At 40.4% G+C, this 25822-nt stretch overlaps 1 protein-coding gene across 7 annotated transcripts in view; it reads right to left on the minus strand.

Moving 5' to 3' along the window:
• Nucleotides 1–25822, minus strand: part of GABRG3 (gamma-aminobutyric acid type A receptor subunit gamma3) — a 554105-nt gene that overhangs the window by 275017 nt on the left and 253266 nt on the right. Inside the window, exon 2 of one of the 7 annotated variants that reach the window (XM_068268144.1) lies at nt 2643–2767. The exons of the other annotated variants lie outside the window; for them this stretch is intronic. The gene's annotated coding sequence lies outside the window, so the exon portion shown is untranslated. The remainder of the gene's footprint in view (nt 1–2642; nt 2768–25822) is intronic. 7 annotated transcript variants of the gene reach the window in all.

Here is a 25822-nt window from a genome sequence, read left to right on the forward strand (position 1 = left end):
AAAATAAAAGGAAATAGCATTATGTATTTAACCTGCTTGGCGGTAACCCCGAACGTAGTTTGTTTAATTTTTTTTTTTGCTGGACGCAGCTAGCACTTTGCTAGCTGCGCCAGCACACTGATCGCCGCCGCCCCGCGCACGATCGCCGCTATCCGTCGCGCCGCACGCCCCCCCCCCCCCCAGACCCCGTGCGCTGCCTGGCCAATCAGTGCCAGGCAGCGCCGAGGGGTGGCCCGGGACTCCCAATGACGTCCCGACGTCAGTGACGTCGGTGACGTCATCCTGCCCCGTCGCCATGGCGACGGGGGAAGCCCTCCAGGAAATCCCGTTCTTTGAACGGGATTTCCTGATCGGAGATCGCCGAAGCCCTGGGCTCGCTACATGATATAGGAAAAAATTTTTAAAAAACACTGCTGCGCTCCCTCCTGACGGATTTTTTTATACCGCCAGGAGGGTTAAAAAATACAGTAAATATTTGCAAAAAAACAAACAAACATCATGGGAGCCATCACAGCCGACCAACAGTAAGCTCTGTTGGTGGGCAGAAAAGGGGGAGAGGAATCACTTGTGTGCTGAGTTGTATGGCCCTGCAGCAAGACCTTAAATCTGCAGTGACCTATTTTGTAAAAAATGGCCTGGTGACTAGGAGGGTTTAATTCCGGGGTCCTTAAGTGGTTAAGCATAAATCCAATACACTTATCATGATAGTTCCTGTGCTTAAAATATTTATTTTTACTAGAAAGAGAGCGATTAACATTTTTAAACCAGAATCCTTTGTTTGGTGTTTCAGGTACAAGACATTAAAATTGTATACATTTCTCTCCAAATGAAATAGTGAAGAGCAATGTTTTTGCTTTATACACCTGTACTCTACTTTTGGTTAGGATCACTAGTTTAAAGATAAAGGTAAGCAGCTGTGAGAACTGACTGTAGATGTCAGCAATTTAAGTCAATGAAGCTCTAGCTCCCCAGCTTTATAATAACAGTATGAGAAAATAACTGGTGGCCCACATGTTGAATGCAAATCAGTGGGGCACAGTTTTTTTTTGTGCAAATAATTAGTTATTCACTTGGTTTTTTTTTAAGACTGATGCTTAATCACACTTTCCTAAATGTTTTGAGGACAATACACATCTTCAAACTGGCATATAGATAATTTACATTTACACAATGAGCAGCGGTTAAGCTAGATATACTCTTTTAGGTTTAGTGAATCATCTCCTAGAACCTAGGTTCTCAACGTGTGGTATGCGTACCCCTGGGGGTACTTCTGATGGTTCCAGGGGGTACTCAGGCTTGACATACTTAACCAAGAATAACAAATTTCGAGTTTTAGAATATTATAAAACTTATTTAAACAACACAAAAGTAGTATTTCAGCTAATTAAAAGCAATAGTAAATGCTAGGAAATTGTTTAGAACCAATTATCATGTACTACGATTAAATATATATTTGTCAAGGGGTACTTGTGATACGGTTTACTATGCTAAGGGGTACTTGGTGAGTACAGGGTTTTAAAAGGGGTACATACCAATAAAATGTTGAGAAACACTGTCCTAGAACACAACAAGGTGTCCAGTTGAAAGTTCTTTGTTTTTTCTTTAGATATACCATGAATTGGATAAATTAAAACCTTCACAAAAAGAACCACACGTCTTTTTTAAGACCAATTCCAGGCACAAATGTTTGCTTTGTCATGTATAGACACTTAAGTTTCAGAGCATGTTTTTATCTGTCTATAGTTAATGTCACATAAATCACTTACTGCACCACAGGCAGTACATGCTATAGGCTACAATGCTCTCAGTCAGATTTAGACTCTGCCAGCCCCCTGCAGTCTGAACAGTGGTAATGATGCAATAAACGCAGGTACGGTAGCCACATTCACAATGCCAGAAAGGCTTGACTCTTCTGTTTTGGTCATATGATCCAAATTTCATGAAACGATTTTAGAAGCTTTGTTTTTGATTTTGCAACATCAAACACTTTGATTACTAAGCAACTAGATGATATTTTTAGACTATGGGCTTGAATGCAATATGAACTGTTAAAGGTGGTGTAGCATACCAGATTTTGGGCTCGATTCACAAAGCGGTGATAACTCAGTTATCACGCCTAAAAGACTTTAGGCGTGATAACCTTTGCACCAGCAAAGTTATCACCGCTTTGTGCTCTAACTCGCGTGAAGTTTCCGCGCGTACGTGCGTGCGCAAAGTCCCATAGAGCTTAATGGGAGCTTCGCGCGAAGCGGGGGCCGCTGTGCGCGCGCGTGCGCGGTTGCGCGCGCAACACTTTGCGCGCGGAAAATTCGCGCGAGTTTCTTCTTATCATGCCTAAACTGAATTTAGGCGTGATAAAGGGGTTTTCACAGGCGTGCAACGTGTTTGCACTGCTTTGTGAATCAAGCCCCTTGTTGCATTTCTTTTTAACCTTACCTAGATTTTTAAATAAAAAATTGATTAAGGGGAAAAAAAGCTTGAAACCTTCATCTGGGTAATACTGAGCTATGGTGAGGGGTATTAAATCAGTGTGTTTGTAATATTACAATCCAACACCCACAGAGAGAACTCTTTATAAATCCAGGGCAAAAAACAAGCAGGTTTCCTTGTTATGTTCACTGATGTTCTCTAATTTCTCCTACCTCAGAAAGGCTTGAATAAATCAGGCTTATTATTACAGGTTGGACAGCTGCTGACAATAAACAGACAACAATATCTTCTTCTTGCCATGATTGTGGTCTCTAGCTCTTGTTGAGCCCCATACTGGCTGTTTGGAAAAGAAAAAAGTCATTAATCTGACAAAACTTTTGTAAATCCCTTTGTGTGTTTGTTTATTCTTGCTTCCTGGTAGAAGAAGTCAGCTGGGACGCTAGTTAATTTACTAGATCTCTAACAAAATACATACTGCATAGCAATGTTTATTTTGGCAGCACTGACATACTTAGCTAAAGACAGACGTGGTGTATTATTATATCTGTGGTTCTGCCTAAGTCAGAGCATCTTCTATTACTCTTTTTTCTTAACAGTCCCCAGCAGGCACCTGAGCTGCAAAAGCTGTCACAGCATTAATCTGATTTCCCAACTGCATTCATTCCATTAGAATGAACACAGCTGACATATTTTTAAATTGCAGAAAACTTTTCACACTAACAAAATATCATACTCCCCCTTCAAGGTATAATATTTCTTTTTAGCAGCGGTGTAGTGCAGAGAAGAAAAAGTACTTTGGTAAAGTTTCTATAACTTTGTAGTTTTACTTGTTTTGCAACATTTAGTATTATTTCACAGTTCAGGCAGAATAAAAATCTCTGTTTCTCCCTCTACTGCTGTAGAGGATGTTGATACTGGGGAGGGGAAAAAGCTACATACATATTTTTTACATTCACAATATGACATTTTCTGATAGTTTCATCTAGAAAGGTGTGCGCAAATGCCCTAAATTTCTATTTTGCTGTGAAGAGCCTGATTGGTGTGGCTGAGCCAGATTACGGTAGCTGATACCAGGTGAATGGAGCCACCCGGGAGGACAGCAAAGGACTCATCGGTGCTCATGGGGCTGAGCCCATCTCATGTTTACTTTAACTACATGCAGGACCTTCCCTCTCACCTAGTTCCTGCTCTTGGGACCCCCATCCCCCCTTCCCCAACGGCGGGGGTCATGGAAGCTATTGTTACACCCTTGAGTGCAAGGGGTTAACATTGATTTGCATTTGATTTTGCCACACCCACTACCACTTGCCCAATACTTCTGTAAGATCCCTGCAGAATAAGCACAGCTACTGTCTTTGGTAGTTGAAGGTGGTGAAGACATAGCTACCTTGCTGTTTACACAACAAATCTAGCTGCAAACAGCTTTAATAGAACATGATTCTTTCTTCCTGTGATACAATGACAGCAGCCATGCTGTTTGTAAACATTACACAGAGGCAGGCTTATCTGCATCTTGAGCAAAAAATCCTAATCCCCCCTCCTCCTCCCTCCTCCCCTCTGCCTCTCAAGTGTCTGGCTAGTAATACCTCCCCCTCCTCCTGCCCAGACTGAGATCCCATGAACCGTTGCTACTGTCTGAAAGTGCCTTGGCTCTCTGAAAACCTGTGGGCATGGCTTGTTTAGTTTATAGGGAATTACAGTATTAAAACAAAAACAAAAAAGTATTTGGCTTGAGGAATGCCATATAAACAATAGGAAAGGAACCCAACTATGCAATGTATAAGTTCATCTCGGATCCACTTTAAGTCTTTTGTATACATTGGGGTGAAGTAGTTTTGAGGCATCTGGAGTAGAAATGTGGGATGGTAGGTGGAAAGTATGTGGAAAGTAGGGGGAGGTTGAGGGCGGATTTCTTTAGTATTGGAAGAGCAACTTTATTCTTGAAGGCTAAGGGAAAATACCAGCAGAGTTGGAGAATTTGAACAGTTCAGTCAGTGCAGGATTGAGGGTGGGGATTCACTCAGAGGGCATAGGGTGAAATAGATAGGTTAAGAAAGGAGATCATGAGATCAGAGCAACCCACATCAAAACTAATAGGGCACCAGGAGATGAGGGAGTAATAGATGAGGTGTACAAGTGATCAATAAAACTATTTTATTGTTATTATACTGGGCCAATAAACTACAGAAGCTGAAGCATTCTTTGGACAGTTTGTAACATAGGGCAGTCTGTTCTGCACGTATTTAAGAGATAAGTGTCCACAAATGCTAATAACACCTGAGTAAATGCCAAAACTGGGCGTAAAACTAGCAAAGTATAGTAACAGTTGAGTGCCTTCACTGGTCTGCACTATGACCCACTCCTGGAGTAGTGTATCGCCAACTGCTTGTACTGTATTGGTGCATGTTGGCTCTTGGCGCAAACTCGAAATTTTAAAGTTGGCAGAGCTGGAGAATAAACAGGTGTAATGTGTCCAGGCTTAATCAGTTTAATGTGATTATGCAGTTCAGCATAAGGATGGTGTAGCAAATGGAACTAGGTTGTCTGAGGTAAGAATATGGCATACAATAGATAGTGATTAGTGAAGAGGTTGCATTATTTACACACAATTACTACTACACAATATGCTGAAAAGTATTTATCTGGAACAAAGTTTGCCATTTGAATTACATTTATGACAACAGTGAGGGTGAGTGAAAAGGAACTGTATTGCATGAGTCTGGGTCTTCAGAAATGTGTATTTCTTGTTTGTCAGTAACATTACACTGTTATGCTTGATGGGTTAGGATTCATATGTCATGATTTTTCTATATTTCCTGTATTAAAATTAATATTGCTTAAACTTTAAGGTCTCCCTGACATTAATTTCCCTTGTGGATTTATGCTTGATCTCTGCATTATATCATGGAATATAGTATATTATGACTCTGGGTCCTCAGACACTTTTCTTTCTTTTTAATTCACTCACATTATACCATGTCATGCTTGCTGGGTCGGGATCCTTTCATCATAGTTTTTCTATATGTACTGTATTTAACTAAATTCAATCACATTAACAGTCAGGTCACATTGATATATTATTTTTCAGATTTACATTTGAATTCTGTGTCAATATCATACATTCAGAGATTGGACAAAACAAAACAAGAATTCAAATTTTTCAATTATCAGGCTTTCAATTTATAATATTAACATAGGGCTCCCCATTTTCCCATCCCCATTTTCAGTAATAAAATTGTATATTTATGACAGAAACAATATTATCTACAGCTGTCATTACTGAAATTGGTTACATTCAACCATGTCACATGTAAGAATTATTCCTTTTTGTTGCTGCTCAAAAACATACCTCACATCTGACCTTTTGTCACTCAGGACGCTACTAAAATCTTAATTCATGCTATTCTAATATCCCATTTTGACTATTGTGATATACTTATTTGACTACCAGCTAACAGGCACCCCTCCAATCTGTACTTAACTTTGCTGCTCGACTCTTCTTTTTTCACTCATATGCTGTTCCTCTCTGTTAAGCTCTGCATTGGCTGCACATTAACTAGAGGATCCACTTCAAGCTCTTAACTCTAACCTATGAAGTCCTAAACAATCTCTTTCTCCTGCACAGGTCCTTACTAGTTTCCAGATACCAACTCAACTGCAATCTCCACTCAGCACGCGACTTTCTTCTACCCTCCTCTATATTTCAATGTTTTTTATTAAACAGTTTTAAAACATTTTTTACAACAGACTTTAATAAAGCAAGTCTTATTTCTCTGAAAAAGGCAATATAAACACTACACAGTTGTTCAATCACACAAAAACAGTATTTCTTGTCATTGATATACATGAAATATAATCAATACACGTATACATGTCTGTCTGATCTACATATATATAATATTATTGATATGTTGTCCAGAACTTCTACCCTCCTCTAGAATCACCTCTTTGCATTCACATATACAAGATTTCTCTTTAGCCTCCCCCCTCCTCTGGAATCCACTTTTAAAACAAATCTGTCACTCACCAACCTTTGAAATCTTTAAAGAATACCGTAGTGCAAAAAAGAAAGAAAGAAAGAAAAACATGGGAAGCAGGCATGTGTAGTGGGCTCTCTTCATGCCCACTACTCTCCCCATTCTCCTCCACCCCCCTCCTTTACCGCGTACCAGTCACCCAAAATTACTTCCTGTTGGACTGGTCGAAGCTACACCACTGTGGGGTCTCATAGTAATTAAAATTATGCCAAGGAAGTATCCCTGTGCCATTTAGAGACATATATAAAGAAAAAAAGAATTATCAGCCAAGAGCATAAAATTGCTGTTTTCAATAATGCACAGAGAATATGTTCACTGTAATAGGCTGAAATGAGAGAAAACCTGTCCTTTGATGAATGCTAAGCCGGCATTACACTGCAGGTTTTTAATGAACCTGGGGGATAATCTATTAATAAATCCATATTAGCTGTATAATTCAGTGCTGTCAAACACAATATGACACTAAATGACTTATCAATTACTTTGGATGGTAGAGGGAATTTGATGAATTTCCAAATACTTTACACTGCATGAAGTACAAATACTTTCTAAAACCATTGCACGCAGGATGTATAAATTAAAATGATGTGTGCTTCCAACTCATATGGACATTTTGTGATGAAGAGAGAAAATTAGCTATTGCGCTGCTTTCCAAGAATAATTATAAGAGCTAGTTTATGGCTTATGTACAATCAGCTAGCTGTCTTAGAGCACCGTGCAATATAAAAAAGCCATGACAGTGATAAATGTATAGCATGGCTAATGATGCTGCAAGGAAGAATGTTTAGGTAAAAATATTTATTCAGTACATTCTGGAGATCTATAAAAATGCACAATGCTAGGTTAAAAGTGTAGGGATTATAAGATTATTTGCACATTTATTTTCCTACCCCGGTACACAGTAAATAGTACATATTTGTCAATTTAAATAAAGCTTCGAAAAATGTTTCTTAACTTTAAAATTCTGATCATGTGATGTGTGGGTAGTTTTACGGAAACACTGTGTATTTGATAAAGGAGTGCCTTGCAGACAGCAGGATGCCTCATCCATTAGATTTTTATTGAGCAGTATACTGTAATTGTCTCCTCTAGCTGCTGTGTCATTCTATGTGTGTGAGTGTTGCTGGGTAAATTAGAGAGATGAAAACAAGTTCAGTACTGTTCTTATGTACCCACCACCATCACACAAAAGCAGATAAGGCTGTAATGTATTCCACTCATCCAGTGGTTCAAAAGCTATGCAAGAAATAGACGGGTCAGAGACCATAACACATTGCATCACAGCAGTTTTCAGATAATAATTGCAGGATCTAAAGGACACAATTATGTTTCATAATATACTTTTGATTTCAACTTTTCAACAATGAAAGCTAAAAGGGTAATTTTTTATGACTGGGGCGAATTATAACATGGAAAAATAATATAGAGGTCATTTTCAAATGTCCTCTGGACTCCATTTATGAAAATAGGAAGAACACACGTCAAAGCATTGAAGCACCATGAATAGCTTATTTTTATGTTATCAAGGTGATTATTTTCAGCAGCTACACTATGCCATACTATAGAGCGGGACAGAGCACCAACGGTGCACCAATGGGTTGCAAGCAGAATAGAAAATAGTTCTACCTTCTGCACTTTGGTGTACTATATGGACCCATTCAGTTACAAAAAGCTAAAGCACACAGCATGATTTCCTAGCATGGCGGTAGTCCCCATATTTCAGCCACTTCAGACTAATGCTTATACTTTTTTGGGTAATGCATGGTGGTGCACAGTGGACACTGCAGAGGATGGGCAAGTCCACAATGCTATTAATAGTGTTGTCAAAAGGCACCTAACCATTCTCCAAGAAGGAATGATTTGTAAGGGAAATTATAAAGCCACAGCATAACCACTGACAACAAGTGAAATGCATACCATTGATTAACTGCATACCATTGATTAACTTAGTATAATAGTGTCTCTCAAGGGTGGGATATATTAGGTAGCAAGCAAACAGACCATTCTTGAAGGTGATGCAGCAGAAGAAATAAAATGGGCAAGCATAAGTGTTACACTACTTAAAGAGAAACTGTGACCAAGAATTGAACTTCATCCCAATCAGTAGCAGATACCCCATTTTACATGAGAAATCATTTTTTTTCACAAATGGATCATCAGGGGGTCTGTATGGCTGATATTGTGGTGAAGCCCCTCCCACAGGAGACTGTGAGGACCATTTTCCTGGCAGTTTCCTGTCTGTGAACCTTGTTGCATTGTGGGAAATAGCTATTTACAGCTGTTTCCAACTGCCAAAAAAGCAAGCAGCAGGTATTTCCAGCGACATCACTTGCCAGTAGTAAAAATGTCACCATGTAATAAATGTCAGAATGTAAATCAGGGAGAATAAAGCTTTTACAATGGGCAAACACTGACTAAATCATCCTATCCTATACTATAATCTCCCTGTGTCGCTGCGTCTAGCTGTCCCTGTGTCCCTGTTATTTGCCTACTGCGCATGTGTGCAGTACGGACAGCTGGATGGGACCAGGGAGCGAGGTGGGTGGGCGAGCGAGGTGGGCGAGGTGGGCGGCTGCGTGTGCGTGCAATGGGTGCGAGTGCGTGGCGGTTGCATGCCCGGCGGGCAGGAAAAAGACCTAGAGCCCGTTTTTAAACGGGATTGGGTCTACTAGTTTATACATAATTATTGTAAAAATGAAGCACTTTTTTATTACATAATTTTCACTCTTTAAGGCAAAAATGAGCATTTTAAAATGTCCACTTTGTATACTAATTAGTGTAAATAGGATGTTTAATAAATACCCATTTTGTTGAAATGGGCATGCATGTGCATGTGCCCATGGGGATGTGTGCACCCTTTTAAACCACTCAATGGAGGGATTTGAAGTGGTTATGTGACTTTGAAAAAGGCCAAATTGTGATTTCCATTAAGGCAGTTCTTTTGGGGTTTTCCCAGATGAGACGTAGCGCCTAGAAAAAGGTGATACAAATATTTGTAGTAATGGTGCTAAGTTAATAAAATGATTGCTTGGTTAACCACTTGAGGACCACAGGCTTACACCCCCCTAGTGACCAGGCCATTGTTTTACAATTCAGCTCTCTGCAGCTTTATCAGTTTATTGCATGGCCATACAATTTAGCAGCCAAATGAATCTTGCCTTCTTCTCTGCCCACCAACATTATCATTATTTTAATAGTTATTTTTTAAATTATTTTTTTCTTCCTCTCAATTCCCTCCCAACTCCCAAGATCCAATCAGTATGATCACCTCTTATAGGCATCAGCCTATAAGAGGGATCTGTTTCCACGCCACTCCATGGGACAGCCAAGTGAAAGGGCTGTCCCCAGTATAGTGCTATATCTCAGCACTGTACAATGCAAATAACTGTTTTTTTTCCTAACAGCCTGCCAGCTGCGATTGTGGGGTGGCAGGCTGATCACGGAGCGCATACCCTGCTAATCTCCGCCACAGGACTTGATGATAATCGTCCACAGGTGGTCCTGTTGGAGCCACTCTGTGGCCCTCAATTGGCATTAGGTGATCGCAGAGCAGTTAAATTAGGGCAAAAAATACAACAGGAGATATTAGTAGGCTTTAGGGGATATAATGATGCACACCAATTGACAGAGTACTACTCTTAGATTCAGTGGGGATTTCATTGTTCTGCTTATGCCTAGAAAAAGCCCCAATGTCCATATAAAATGGTATATTGTTGTAACTGTTTTATGTTAAAGGAAACGAAATGGGATGGGCATTTGAAGGCTGACATATTAATTTCCATTTAAACAATGCCTGGATGTCCTGCTGATCCACTGCCTCTAATAAGTTTTGCCACAGACCCTGAACAACCATGCCGATGAGATGTTCCTGCCAAATATCTGACAAGATTAGTTGCATGATTGTTTCAGGTGTGTAATTCAGGCATTACTGAATAGAAGGATGAGCAGGGCTGCCAGCGCTAGGCAACTGGTATGGTTTAAAAGGAAATAAATATGGCAGCCTCAATATCTTGCACCTTGGGTTCTATCTCACACTGTGGGTTGCTTTTAAGCATTTGGCTACTAGAAATATTGTATTCAGCAGATGGATCTACTGCAGAGCTTCATCATGGGAATGCTTCTACAAGATTGATTAGATTACGAGTGCTCATTGACTCATCACATTACCAAGGGCAAAGGAACAAAGAGACAAACACTAGCAAATCATTTAAAACAAGAATTGTATCAAGTAAATGTGCACCAATTAAGCAATCAGTTTTCCCTTGAATCCTTTCAAAGATATCAATTGACAAGCAAATGAAAAATTTCATGAAGCATTGGGAATATTACCTTGTATATTAGGTCAACACACGGGGTGTATTCAGCATCTAATGGACATTTTCCAGGACAGACAACTAATTTGCATAACTTGCATTATACACACAGTTCATGATGTTTTTATAGTGCAAGTTATGGAAACTGCATAACAATATATGTCACATAGTTTGCGTAACAACTGCTAAATTGTATCATGCATACTGTTTTACCAGTTGCTATGCAACTCATATTTAGTGAACACACCCCACCCATAGTTTGCGACTTAAGGTACCCATTCACTTATAGATTAGCAGCAGATTCGACCATCAGATAGATTCCTGTAAGATGCCTGTCTGGTCGATTCTGACAGAAATCTATCTGATGTGTGCCACACAAGTACACAGATTTAGATCTCAGAATGAAATCTATTGAAAATCGATTTAAATGCAGTGTTGCACCATTCGATGCACCATTCGATCCAATGCAACCTTATGGGCCATCGATCTGCTGCCAGCAGCCAATCGACCTCAATATTTCCATCCGGACCGATCGAGCAAATCAATAGAAGTAATCCACTGATATCCTCACTCTAATTGACCAAAACTTAATTACATACAAAAATGGTAAGCTAGTATAATATAATGTATAACAATATAGCTGTTTGCAAGAAGATTATATACAGTATATGACATTTCTTGTGTATACAACACATGCAAACGTATGACATTTTTGCTTCCATTTTCCATCCCTCTTTAGCATAAATGATTTTAAAACATGAATATCAAAGTGATGTTTTTTAAGTAGTTTGAGGGTTATATGAATGTATAAGGCAGATTACAAATTAGGATACGATGAAAGACTCTTTATTATACAAGTATCTGCAATCAGTTTTCCGCAACTTCGCTGATACATGCTATTGTTGTTAACATTTGCTTCATTGTGGCTTGATCCATGATAACTATTTAAATTATGATCACTGCATTTATGCAGCCACATACAAATTTGATTATGCATTAATTTACTAAAGGAGGATTCATTTTAATGTTGCCTGCATTGAAAACTTTGTTCTGAGTCTGTACATGTCACATGTCATATGTTTTGCATATATGAATATTGAGTTGTGTTGACAAATCTTTCCCGGACAACTTATAACCTAAATTCTACTAAACATATAGAAGACTATATGTACACTGTTTTGCCACAAGGTAACGCTACGCCAATGAAAGTCTATGGGGCGAAGCATCTATGCGGTGCGGCGCACTGGAAGTCTCCATTTTCGTGCACGGGTGATGCCAAAGCAGCAACGCGTTAGTGTCCAGCATGCGCGGTGATGTGCGGCTAACCGGAAGTCCTGTAAGTCTGGGGCGATGCAGATTTGTTTAAAATTGATAGGTGTTTATGTTGCAGTGCGCATGCATGGAAGCATAGTTTTTCAATAAACTTCCACGCAATACGAATTTTCGCCACAGGAAGTGAGCGCTAGAGAGTCTCACTTCCTGCTTGGCTTGCAGCCAGAAAAGGGATTACCATGCATTGCCACGGTAATCCCCAAAAGCTATTTTTAGCTTTTTGTGGTGCTATTCATCGTACCGCTTTATTAATGCTGGTTAGCAGTCTGAAACTGGCCTGAACCACTTAAAGAGAACCTGTACTGAGTAAAAATATTTAAAATAAACACATGAGGCAACTTCAAATGAGCATTACATAGTTACCTAGCCATCAGTTCCTCTCAGAAGCTCACCATTTTCTTCAGACAATGATCCCTTCCAGTTCTGACAACATTTTGTCAGAACTGAAATATATCAGTTGCTGTCAGTAAAATATCAGTTGTTGTCAGTTATAGCTGAGAAGAAAACTGATGTACCAGGTAATGTCCATGTTTCCCTATGGCTCAAGTGGGCGATGTTACAGTTTAACTGTGTGCTGACCAGAAAGCTGTTATGGGTAATGGCAATTTTCAAAATGGAGGACGGAAAATTCACTTGAACACAGTGAACAAACAGGACGCGGGACAGGAGAAAGACACTGAGGAGTAGACTACATGGAAGGTAATTATGACTTGTGTATGCTTATTTTGACTTTTAATTTTCAGTTCAGGTTTTCTTTAAGGACTGCAGTCTTAAAACCCCTTAAGGTAGCCATACACTGGTCGATTTGCCATTAGATCGACCAGCTGACAGATCCCTATCTGATCGAATCTGATCAGAGAGGGATCGTATGGCTGCCTTTACTGCAAACAGATTGTGAATCGGTTTCAGCCTGAATCCGATCACAATCTGTTGAGCTGCTCCTGCCGCCTGTCTCCCCCCCCCCCCGTATACATTACCTAAAGCTGGCTCCGGGTCCTCTTCTCCACGCTGCACCCTGCACCGCATCCCAGCGTACACTGTGTCACTCCGTGACCAGGAAGTTCAAATAGAGCGCCCTCTATTTGAACTTCCTGGTCACTGCAGTGACACAGGAAGTTAATGTACGCTGGGATGGAAGCAGGAAGAGAGCCGTGCAGCGCGGAGAAGATGCCCGGGAGCCAGCGTTAGGTAATGTATACCTGATCGGATCGTCCGCTGCTAGCGACGCGCTCCCTACCCGCGGGCGATCAACGGTATTTTTCCGCACGGCGCGATCGACGGACTGATCCGATTTCGGGAGGAAATCGGATCGGCGGGTGCGTTTAGCGCGAACGATTGGCAGCAGATTCGATCCCAGTGATCAAATCTGCTGTCGAAGCGGCCGCAAATCGGGCCAGTGTATGGCCAGCTTTAAGGACCAGACACTTTTTTTCCATTCAGACCACTGCAGCTTTAATGGTTTATTGCTCGGTCATACAACCTACCACCTAAATGAATTTTACCTCCTTTTCTTGTCACTAATACAGCTTTCTTTTGGTGCTATTTGATTGCTGCTGTGATTTTTAGTTTTTATTATATTCATCAAAAAATACATGAATTTTGTAAAAAAAAATGATTTTTTTAACTTTCTGTGCTGACATTTTTTAAATAAAGTAAAATTTCTATATACATTTTTGTCTAAATGTATTGTGCTACATGTCTTTGATCAATAAATAGACACCTATTGGATTTTTGTTTGTTTGGGTAAAAGTTATAGCATTTACAAACTATGGTGCAAAAAGTGAATTTCCCCAGTTTGAAGCATCTCTGACTTTTCTGAGCACCTGTCATGTGTCATGAGGTGCTAGAATTCCAGGATAGTATAAATACCACCCAAATGACCCAATTTTGGAAAGAAGGCATCCCAAAGTATTCACTAAGAGGCATGGTGAGTTCATAGAAGATTTTATTTTTTTGTCACAAGTTAGCGAAAAATGACACTTTGAGACAAAAATAAAAAATAAATAAAAGTTTCCATTTCTGCTAACTTGTGTTAAAAGCAAATCTGCCATGGACGCTCCATGCCTCTCTCTGAATACTTTGGGGTGTCTAATTTTCAAAATGGGGTCATTTGTGGGGTGTGTATACTGTCCTGGCATTTTGGTTGGTGCTAAATTGTAAGTACCCTTTTAAAGCCCAAAGGTGCTCATAGGACTTTGGGCCCCTTAGCACACCTAGGCTGCAAAAAAAGTGTCACACATGTAGTATTGCCATACTCAGGAAATAGTATAATGTGTTTTGGGGTGTATTTTTACACATACCCATGCTGGGTGGGAGAAATATCTCTGTAAATGAGAATTTTTAGATTTTTTTACACACAATTGTCCATTTACAGAGATCCCAACCAACATGGGTATGTGTAAAAATACACCCCAAAACACATTATACTACTTTTTCTGAGTACGGCAATACCACATGTGTGACAATTTTTGCAGCCTAGGGGCTTGATTCACAAAGCGGTGCTAAGCTACTTAGCACGTCTAAAGTCTTTAGACGTGCTAACCAGGGTGCTAAGTAGGTTAGCACCGGATTTCTCAATTGATTAACCTACTTAGCACCCTGGTTAGCAAGTCTAAAGACTTTAGACGTGCTAAGTAGGTTAGCACCACTTTGTGAATCAAACCCTAGGTGCGCTAAGGGGTCCAAAGTCCTATGAGTACCTTTACGATTTCACAGGTCATTTTGAGGCATTTGATTTCCAGGCTACTCCTCACGGTTTAGGGCCCCTAAAATGCCAGGGCAGTATAGGAACCCCACAAGTGACCCGATTTTAGAAAGACGATGCGCCAAGGTTTTCCGTTAGGAGTATGGTGAGTTCATAGAAGATTTTATCTTTTGTCACAAGTTAGCGGAAATTGATTTTTATTGTTTTTTTTTTCCAGAGTGTCATTTCCCACTAACTTGTGACAAACAATAAAATCTTCTATGAACTCATCATACACCTAATGGAATACCTTGGGGTGTCTTCTTTCTAAAATAATGGTCACTTGTGGGGTTCCTATGCTGCCCTGGCATTTTAGGGGCCCTGAACCGTGAGGAGTAGTCTGGAAACCAAATGCCTCAAAATGACCTGTTAAATCCTAAAGGTACTCATTGGACGTTGGGTCCCTTAGCGCACCTAGGCTGCAAAAAAAGTGTCACACATGTGGTATCGCCGTACTCAGGAGAAGTAGTATAATGTGTTTTGGGGTGTATTTTTACACATACCCATGCTGGGTGGTAGAAATATCTCTGTAAATGACCATTTTTTGATTTTTTTTTTACACACAATTGTCCATTTACAGAGATATTTCTCCCACCCAGCATGGGTATGAGTAAAAATACACCCCAAAACACATTATACTACTTCTCCTGAGTATGGGGATACCACATGTGTGATACTTTTTTGCAGTCTAGGTGCGCTAAGGGAAATTGATTTTTATTGTTTTTTTTTCACGTTTCAAAGTGTCATTTTCCACTAACTTGTGACAAAAAATAAAATCTTCTATGAACTCATCATACACCTAACAGAATACCTTGGGGTGTCTTCTTTCTAAAATGGGGTCACTTGTGGGGTTCCCATACTGTCCTGGCATTTTAGGGGCCCAAAACCGTGAGGAGTAGTCTGGAAACCAAATGTCTCAAAATGACTGTTCAGGGGTATAAGCATCTGCAATTTTGATGACAGGTGGTCTATGAGGGGCCGAATTTTGTGGAATCAGTCATAAGCAGGGTGGCCTCTTAGATGACAGGTTGTATTGGCACTGAAGTGCAGGAAGCGCAGGATGTTCTCAAATCATGACCTGGACATAGCAGCAGAGAACATGGGCATGTGATGTATTGGGTGCGTAGACCAATAAGACCGCAATACATTCTTTTTGACTAGACCCATGTTAAGGAGAAGGCCCAAAAAAATGTTAAGTTTGGAAACGTGGAGTGGTTTCCACCGAAAAGGCTGGGCATGGTAGCTTCTCAGATTGGCGGTTACGGTAGCAGTGGCAGGTGGTGACAGGGGGTGATTGATGGGTTATTGATGGGTGATCAGTGGGTGATTAGAGGGGAGAACATATGTAAATAATGCACTGGGGAGGTGATCAGGGGGGTCTGAGGGCGATCTGAGGGTGTGGGCGGGTGTTTGGGTGCCGCAAGGGGCAGATTAGGGTCTGACCTGATGGGTATTAGTGACAGGTGGTGACAGGGGGTGATGGGGTGATTGATAGGTTATCAGGGTGTGATTAGAGGGGAGAATAGATGCAAACAATGCACTGGCAAGGTGATCAGGGGGGGAAGGGGGTCTGAGGGCGATCTGAGGGTGTGGGCGGGTAATTGGGTGCCCGTAAGGGGCAGATTAGGGTCTGATCTGATGGGTAGCAGTGACAGGTGGTGACAGGGGGTAATTTATGGGTGATCAGTGGGTGATTAGAGGGGAGAACAGATGTAAACAATACACTTGGGAGGTGATCTGAGGTCGGGTCTGTGGGCGATCTGAGGGTGTTGGCAGGTGATCAGGTGCCCACAAGGGGCAGGTTAGGGTCTGATCTGATGGGTGGCAGTGACAGGTGGTGACAGAGGGTGATTGATGGGTGATTGACATGTGATCAGTGGGTAATTACAGGGGAGAATAGATGTATACAGTACACGGGGTGGTCTGGGGGGGGTGGTCTGGGGAGGATCTGAGGGTGTGTGGGGGGGGGTGATCAGGAGCGCCCAGGGGGGCAGTTTAGGACCTAATCTAAAATATAGCATTGACAGAGAGTGACAGGGAGTGATTGATGGGTGATTAGGGGGGTGATTGAGTGCAAACAGTGGTCTGAGGGGGTGATCGGGGGGTCCGAGGGGTGCTGTGGATGATCAGGGGGGCAGGGGGACAGGATCAGTGTTTGTGTGTGTTTACATTCACAGCTGCCTCCTCCCCTGGTGGTCCCCCAATCACTGGGACCTCCAGGGGAGGAGGCATCCTGTATAATACACTTTGTATACATTACAAAGTGTATTATACACTTTTGCAGGGCGAGATCGGGCTGTTTACAACCCGCCGGCGCTACTAAATGGCCGGTGGGTTGACGTCATGGGTGGGCGGAGCCTAATGCCGGCGGATGCGCGCGCATTTCTGCGCGCGATCCCCAGCTAATTAGTCCCCCAGGTGCCACCTCCGATTGGTAGTGGGCGGTCGGCAAGGGGTTAAACATATTTTGCCTCAGATGATGAGTGTAAGTGCCATAACACAAGATTAGTACCCCTGCGGAAGCCTACTGCTGTATGGATGAGCCTCATTCAATAGATAATGACAATGAAAATCTGGGTTTTGTGTTTCTGTGCTTTTGTGGGTCAGTACAGAACAGATGTTACTGCAATGGGGTAACGTCATGGCTATATGCAATTTGAAAAAGGGCATGCTAGCCCAAAACAGCAGTCTGTAATTGCTGCCACTTCAGTAAAAGAGCATTAATGACTTATGGTGGTGCTGACCCTTCTGTTTGACGAATCTGAGAGTGTACCCCTGGAGGTGCTGGGGTAGGGGTCGAGCATGCCACATCATCCATTGGGTGCTCCTTCACTGCCATAGATGACTGCAATGGGGTAAGGTATTGCTAATTCCTAACATGCTTATAAACCAGACTGAGAGCCACACCCAGATCAGGCACCAGAATCACCAAGAGAAAAACACAGTCTTTAGAAGGCAAACTACACTGAGCATTGCTTTTTAGTAGGAGAGCTTTTCAGTTTCTTTCAGTCCTCTTTAGTTTCCTAGTGGTTTTGGGCAGCATGGTGACGTAGTGGTTAGTGCTCCCACCTTGCAGCGCTGGGTCCCTGGTTCAAATCCCAGCCTGGTCAACATCTGCAAGGAGTTTAAATGTTCTCCCCGTGTCTGCATGGGTTTCCTCTGGGCACTCCGTTTTTTTCCCACTTCCCAAAAACATAAAGTTAAGTTAATTGGCTTCCCCTTAAAATTGGCCCTAGACTATGACACATACACTACACAATACGTACATAGACATATGACTATGGTAGGGACTAGATTGTAAGCCCCTCTGAGGGACAGTTATGTGACAAGACAATATACTCTGTACAGCGCTGCGTAATGTGTCGGCGCTATATAAATACTTAAATAACAAAAAATAGTGGATTTGTGTTACCGTGAGCTGCTCAGATATTCAATTATATTGCAGTAGCATGTTTAAGCCAGAGTGTATTTGGTTGGTTCTGGTGCTTGATCTAGGTGTGACCTTCAGTCTATTTGTAGTGTTCAACTGGATTCTGCAGCTGACTGTGGCTTCCATTTTAGCAGTGATTCAGCAGTCCCTGCTATTTTCTGTCATGTCTACTTGCAAAGCATGTCTTGCTAAAACATCTGAAGTGAGAGGGATGTGAGGACAGTCATATTTCCTTTTAAACAACAACAGGCATCCTGCTGCCCTTTCATGCATCAGTAGTGTCTGGATCGCCCACCTGAAACAAGCATGCGGCAAATGCAATCAAACTTTAGTCAAAATGATCTGCATTCTTGTTCAGGGTCTATGGATAAAAGTATTAGATGCAGAGGATCAGCAGGACAGCCAAGCAGCTGGTATTGCTTAAATTGAAATAAATATGGCTGCCTCCATATTCCTCTCACTTCAGGTGTCCTTTAAGGATGCTAATGCTGGGAACATTGGGTAAGAGAAAGAAGGCTTGTGCATGCCCCTATGGCTTACACATGCTATGGTAATTTCATATGATTATTTAACACTTGTTTTTTTAATGATAATTAAAATTGTTGCAGCCAGCTGGGGGCTTCTTGGAATGTCTTGTGGTGTTTGTTTATAGAAGTGGAGCAAGCCAATATGTCAGGTCTGGGGCCCTACCTAGTTTCAGCCAACTGGATGTACCAGTGAATTTGTGTGCCATTAGGAATTTGGGAAGCAGTTTACTCTCAGCAGTTGTAAATTTCACTCCTAAATCAGAGCAATATAATAAAAAGAATTGTGCGGAAAACACTTAGGCATATTTATAGACTAAGAAAATCAAGATCACCAGTTAGCAATGCAAACCGTGTAAAATTACTTATTAATCCTATGCAGCTTTTTATTTAATGTTTTAATGCTTTACCGACCTCATTTGGCAGGAGTAATGAAGATGCACTCAGAATGAAATGATCTTAATAATGGCTTTGCTCATGCCAAAGCTGTAAGGTTCTCCCGAGAAAGAAAAAGCAGCCAAAACGTATTCCACTTGGGAACAGGGAATATGATGAGCATATTCATCCAACTGCTCTCATCCAGCAAATGTGCTGCCAATATACTTTAATGATCTTTTAGATTTTATACACCTCTGTCATGACATATAGAGTTCCTGTATGTTTTGATTAGCAGAACAATGTCCATTTCTTACACACTGTTTGATGAATGTACTACAATAGGATTAGGTATTGTGGACTGAAAATATTCAAATATGTTCCGATGACTGATCATATGATGCAAGCTATATGCTGAGTCAGATATTTTTGCTTTTTCTCTGATAACAGCAGGAGTAAAGGGATAAATATTTTGGAGTTTTTGCAGTTTGCTAATGCTGTGTTTCAGCACATAATGTAAAAGCATTCTCTAGTCATAGAATGTTCCCTCCAGATAAGTGAATGATTACTTCACATGATGCTAACTTTATTCTATACATGGGAAAATGACTTGATATACAATATATGTAGGTCACATGACATATGCGTATATCATAGTTATACTCATCATATGATATTTTCATATTTACAATTTTAAGCCGCTGGTAATGATTACCTTGTTATTATAAGAGCTGCTGCTGTTTGGTGAGTTGGTGAATGCCACCAACAGCAGGGCAAGTTTCTGAATCTGAAAGCTTACGGCTCATATTATAGTTTCAGATTGTCAGTACAAGACAGAAAAAGGAAATCATTTTCACTGCTTACATGTACATAAATAATACATTTGTTTAAACAGAATCTTTCAATGTACTGATTATTGTTGATACTGATTCTGCTTATTTTAGCATATTTCAAATTTTATTTGCCCTATGCATAGTTCACCCATAGTAAAGTACTAAATCTGAGCCGCGCAGATGTAAAACCAAATGAATAAGTACTGGAAGGAGTATGGCTGAAGTCACAGTAAAACACATGGCGCTGACAGAAGCCATTCGCCTGGATTTCTTGTTGGGATGAGATTGATGTGCTGATAGGTTGAGGATTCATACAAAATGCTCTTCTAGTAAAACAATTGTGCTGTCATATATATTTTGACATTTTTTAGAATGTCAAAAAGATTGTTATTTTTAAGTAAATTAATAAACTATTTTCTAAACAGTAATAGTTTACTTATGATTTAATATTTCTTATTTCCTGAATAACTAACACAGATAGGCTACATAAAACGTTTAACTATTGATAGCATTGTCAACTTTTAAACAATATTTTAATTATACAGATTTAAGGCCAAAGTAAAACTTATACTATATGTGTCTTTGCAGTGATGGACTGATTACTTGCCTTGCCTTAATTACTCAATCAAAGTAGCTGATTTTCATTGATCATTATTACAAATTACAAATTGTTATTGGAATAGGTTTTTTTTTGTTTTTTTTTAATTTGCCACTAAGAGTTTTCATTGGTCCAGACAAAGGGACCAATGGGAAGCCTTGCTAGAAAATTCAGCTATGCAGATGTTTGATCAATATTACCAAAATCTTTTTGGCTATTAGAATACTTTTTTTTAAAAAAAAGTTTCCACTAAGACTTTTCATTGTTCCAGACAAAGGGACCAATGGGAAGCCTTGGCGGGAAATTCAGATATGCAAATGTCTTGGTCCTGCTCAGACGGCAAGTTGTTTTCTGCAACCAAGCTAGAGGAAGGACAGCAGAAAAAGAGAAGAACACAGAGAAAGAAAACTTCTTCCTTGGGGAAGAGGCATGAATTATAGCACTGGATTTTAACACACTGTTTTTAAATTATTATGTGGCTATGTTTATTCGTTTAAAATCTTTTTCCACAGTGTCAATGTGGTTTGGGAATTTTTACAAATTCAGTATGGATAGGTAAGGGATACAAATGATAAAGGGATAAGGGATAAAAATGAAGGATACAATTGCCGATTTACTTGATTGACAGAAGCTTAATGGTCACTTGCCATCTTATGGAGGGAGAAATCAGATAATATAATAAACTCCTAGCCTCCGTAGAAGCGCATTTTAGCGCAAAGTGGACGTCAGGCAGCTGTGTCCAGCACCCACCACCCCCCTTCCACTGACTGCCCACTGGGACCGGTATGTGTACCTTGTTGCATGGAACAGCACTTTCCTATTTCGCTGTATGCTTTTTATACTACTAATAAACCAGATTGCTTGCAGTGCCGACCTCCTATTGTTTTGTCTTCCACCACTATATAATAAACTCCTCTCATTATATTATCCACACTTCCTTCGGGGCACTTTATCAAGACAAGGGTTGTTTGCATTAATGTTGTCTTGGGCTTTGTTTTTTTGGTTAATGGAAGCAGGAGAGGCTGTGGGTTTATTGGTATTTATAGTTCAAAGGGATCCTAAACCATACAAAATAAAGTTTCTACCAGCCCCCAGCAGCTGTCCTGTGTGCCCACGCCAGCCCAGGATATACCGATCCTCCATTCCCTCACTGCCACTTAGTTTCGATTCTGCCAAATGATTAGTTGGCAGTCCACTGCATATGCGTGGCCCTGGCATCCTCTTACGCATTCACGTCAATAAAAGCATCTGGCTCAGGCACAGTACAAGGTTTTCTTTTACTGCGCCTGTGCAGGATGCTCTCGCCGACGTGAATGCGTACGGAAATGCACACAGCCAGGGTCATACAGGCGCAAACTGCCGACTGATTAGTCAGCAGAATCAAAAGTAAGCACCGGTGGTGGGGGACTGGAAGTTCGGTATGTCCTGGTGCAGGCACAGGATGGCAGCAGGGGGTTGGCAGAAGCCCCAAGTAAGTGAAACTCTTTATTTTGTACAGTTTAGGTTCTTTATAAATGTCTCTCTCTCTCTCTCTCTCTCTCTCTCTCTCTCTCTCTCTCTCTCTCTCTCTCTCACTCACTCTCTTTATATATATATATATATATTTATATATACATACAAACATAGATTACAGCATAAAAGTAGGTTTTAAGAACATTTCCTGGACAAAGGTGTAATGAGGCCTGGTTCACATTGGCAGCTGAAACGGTCTATTTAGCGGAGCGTACCAGAAGGGATCTTAACGGGAGCAAATAGATCCAATGTTAACCTATGGATCCATTCACATTGCTCCAATAGAAGGGAACTGTTCTACACATTTTGCCAAATGGATCACAAGCAGTTGCGTAGGAATCACTGTAGCAGCAGCTATGGGGCCATAACCAAAGGTGTCCCAGTCCCGGCTGCCCTTTTTTGTTTGATTGCTTTATTTTAATATTTGTTACTACAGATTTTTATTATATACTAGCTGATGGCCTGGCGTTTCCCAGTATGTATTTGGCTGGTGTTGGCTGTGCCTGGTTTTTCTAACCCTAACACACAATTACTCAATTACTTAATGACCTAGTTTGTGAGTCTTTGGCATCAATACTTTTCATTGAAATGAAACAAATCTGATTGGCTGTGGCTCCACCACTTTTTTGAATTTGAACCCCAGTTACCAACCAACCAACCAATGACCAACTGTACCAGGTTTGAGGCTTGTGCCATTAAAGGGAACCTAAACTGAGAGGGATATGAGAGATTCCTTTTAAACAATACCAGTTACTTTGCAGCCCTGGCAGCCCTGCTGATCTCTTTGGCTACAGTAGTGGCTGAATCACACACCTGAAACAAGCATGCAGATAATCCAGTCTGACTTCAGTCAGAGCATCTGATGCATGCTTGTTGAGGGACTGTGGCTCAAAGTATTAGAGACACAGGACCAGCAGGAGAGTCAGGTATTATTTTAAAAGGAAAAAAAAGGAAAAATCCATATCCGTCTCAATTTAGGTTTCCTTTAACAATGCAAGAATGGCAGCAATTAAATAGTCCCCTTGAAAATCAATAGGTGAATTTTGATTGGCTTTTGTAGGCTCCACCCACTTTTCTGAATATTAATCCTAGCCACCCAGTGACCAACTGTGCACATTTTGAGAACCCTACCATTAACAGTGTAATAATGGCTGCAGTTTACATTTTCCAGTGAAATCTGTATTTGTCTCCGCCCACTTTTTGGTTATGGGGATGAAAAGTATCATGTATGTTATTTCAGGTAATGTACTATGTGTGTGCCAAATTTCATTCAAATCCGTTCAGCCATTGTTGCGTGATTGAGTAACAAACATCCAAACATTTGCATGTATAATATTAGTGAGATTTATAAAACATTAACATCTTCTACAGCACTTTACACAGTACATAGGCATATCACTGACTGTCCTCAGAGGAGCTCACAATCTAACCCCTACCCTACCCCTGTGCACTTCTCTCACTTTGTATTTTATACAGTATTTTTACAGCTCTATGGGATCTGAACAGTGGCAAAACCACATGGGCCACAGCTTTAACAAAAAAATAAAAAAAAACTCCCTTCTCACCCCCTGAAAATCTACGACTAAGTTCAGTTTTTGATCCAGCCAGTATGAACCAGAAGTTATGGAAAATATTTATTAAACATTCTGGCACATTTTATCATGCAGAAGAAGTAATATTATCAGCACTTTACCTGATGATGACACCAGCACACACACCTGCAATTTGGCATGTACACAAGTGCAAATGTGATATAAAACATCTGTGTTTATGGTTAATGAATAGTAGGTTACATTAAAGTAGGCACAAAAGTTATAATGAGAACAGTTCTCAAATAAATTAAGGAGGATTAGTGTAGGAACTTCTGAAAGTACACTAAATAGGCACTTACATTTCCTCCACTCACAGTACACCATTATTCCAAGTGTTTCTCAAAGTACTGAAGTAAAAATGTCAGCATGAAAGCCAGCCATTCAGAATTTCCAGAGTAACTTTACTGATTGTAATTTAATGATTAAAAGTGCTTAATTTTTTCACAATATCTATTTATAAATTATTTAGTCAGTGCTTGCCTAGTGTGAAATCTTTCCTCTCACTGATTTACGTTCTTCAATTTGTCACAGATAGGGACATATTTATTAATGGCAAGGAGCATCACTGTCGGAGGTTTGTTTGTTGTGTAGTGAGCAAAAAGAACACCTGGTCTCCCAGAATGCACTGGGGTAGAAACTGTGTGAGCATAGCCTAGGCTAAGCATCACTGGGATGGCGAGGTTACATAAAAATATAAAGCAATACAGCAAAGTCCCCATTACCTGGATCTCAGGAATCTGCAAGTCTCAACTAACAGGCATACCTGAGGGGGATAATGGGGGCTGAACTTTTGCAGCATTTTGGTGCAGCAGAAGTGACTTACCAATCATCCAGGTGCAGTCTTTTACACTTCTCTAGCGGCTCGCCTACATCCATATACAGGTCTTAGCAAGTCATATGACCCACTGGTCACATGACATACCAGTACCCGTACACAGAAAGCCACTGTGAACTACAGGAAGTATAGAAGACGGTGCTCAGAGGATTGTCAAGTAGTTTCTGCTGCACAGGGGAAGGGGGGTTTAGTCAGCAAGCACAAGTATCTGGCTCCAGGCAATCCCCGCCCATGCCGGTTACTGGGAATCTTGCTGTATATGGAAAAAGGAAGTGCTTTTGATGCTGAAACCAAGCTAATTTATGTACAATTGGGTATCCTGAATAATGTGGTACATTCTATTATATGCCATTAGCCTTCTTAAACTGTGGTCAGCAACTGGGCATGCCATATTAAAGGCTTCCTCAAACCCAATTGTTTTTAAAGAAAATGATAGCAACTGTTTTATGTACAGTATTTATATACATTTTAAAGAATGAGACCATGTAATTCAGTATAAAAGTGTATATATCCTTTGACATGGAGAAATCAACTAAATTGTGAGCAAAATATGATGATTTTTCCGGTCGGTGAATATGAAAAGTACAATGTCATCAGCTAGTCTGTGATAAAGCTCAGTTTAGCTCTTGCATACAAATTAAAGCGTCTTTCTCTAAAGATGTAATATTCCAGGGCCTACAATTGATATCACATATTTATTTTAAAAATGCAATGAGAAATCTTTAAGCCATATTAAGTAAAACGAAATTGCCCTTTTGACTGATTGAATGAGACTGGTTCTGAAAGAGCCATAAACTGTCACAATTATTATAACGGCATTTCAAGTGGTATAAAAACTGAGCATTATGCAAATTTTGAAAAGACAGTGTTATAGCTCAGAAGGCCTAATTTGTACTTTCACATTGAAACACTCATTGAAATTCACCAATAACATAAGACTAGACACAAAAATATGTTTATGTAGATGATATATGATTCTGCTTTTGCTGCTGCAATATTCAGCACAGTAATGTATTGTTCTTCCCCCTAGACTCAATTAAATAAAAAATCGGGGCACCCCTATCAGTCTTAAAACAATTGATTTCATTTAGTCTAAGCAAGCAAATTGAATTAAGAATTTTTTCAAATCAATAATGCTTCTTTTTGAAAGCAATGTTTGGTACACATACAAGGTTAAAAATAACAGAAAATGTGATGATGTGTTAATAGCATATATATTTTTATATTAATACTAGTAGAATATTGTATCGTGTTAGCCATCAGTAAAG

The sequence above is a fragment of the Hyperolius riggenbachi genome, chromosome 2, assembly GCF_040937935.1.
Source record: "Hyperolius riggenbachi isolate aHypRig1 chromosome 2, aHypRig1.pri, whole genome shotgun sequence".
Taxonomy (NCBI): Eukaryota; Metazoa; Chordata; class Amphibia; order Anura; family Hyperoliidae; genus Hyperolius; species Hyperolius riggenbachi.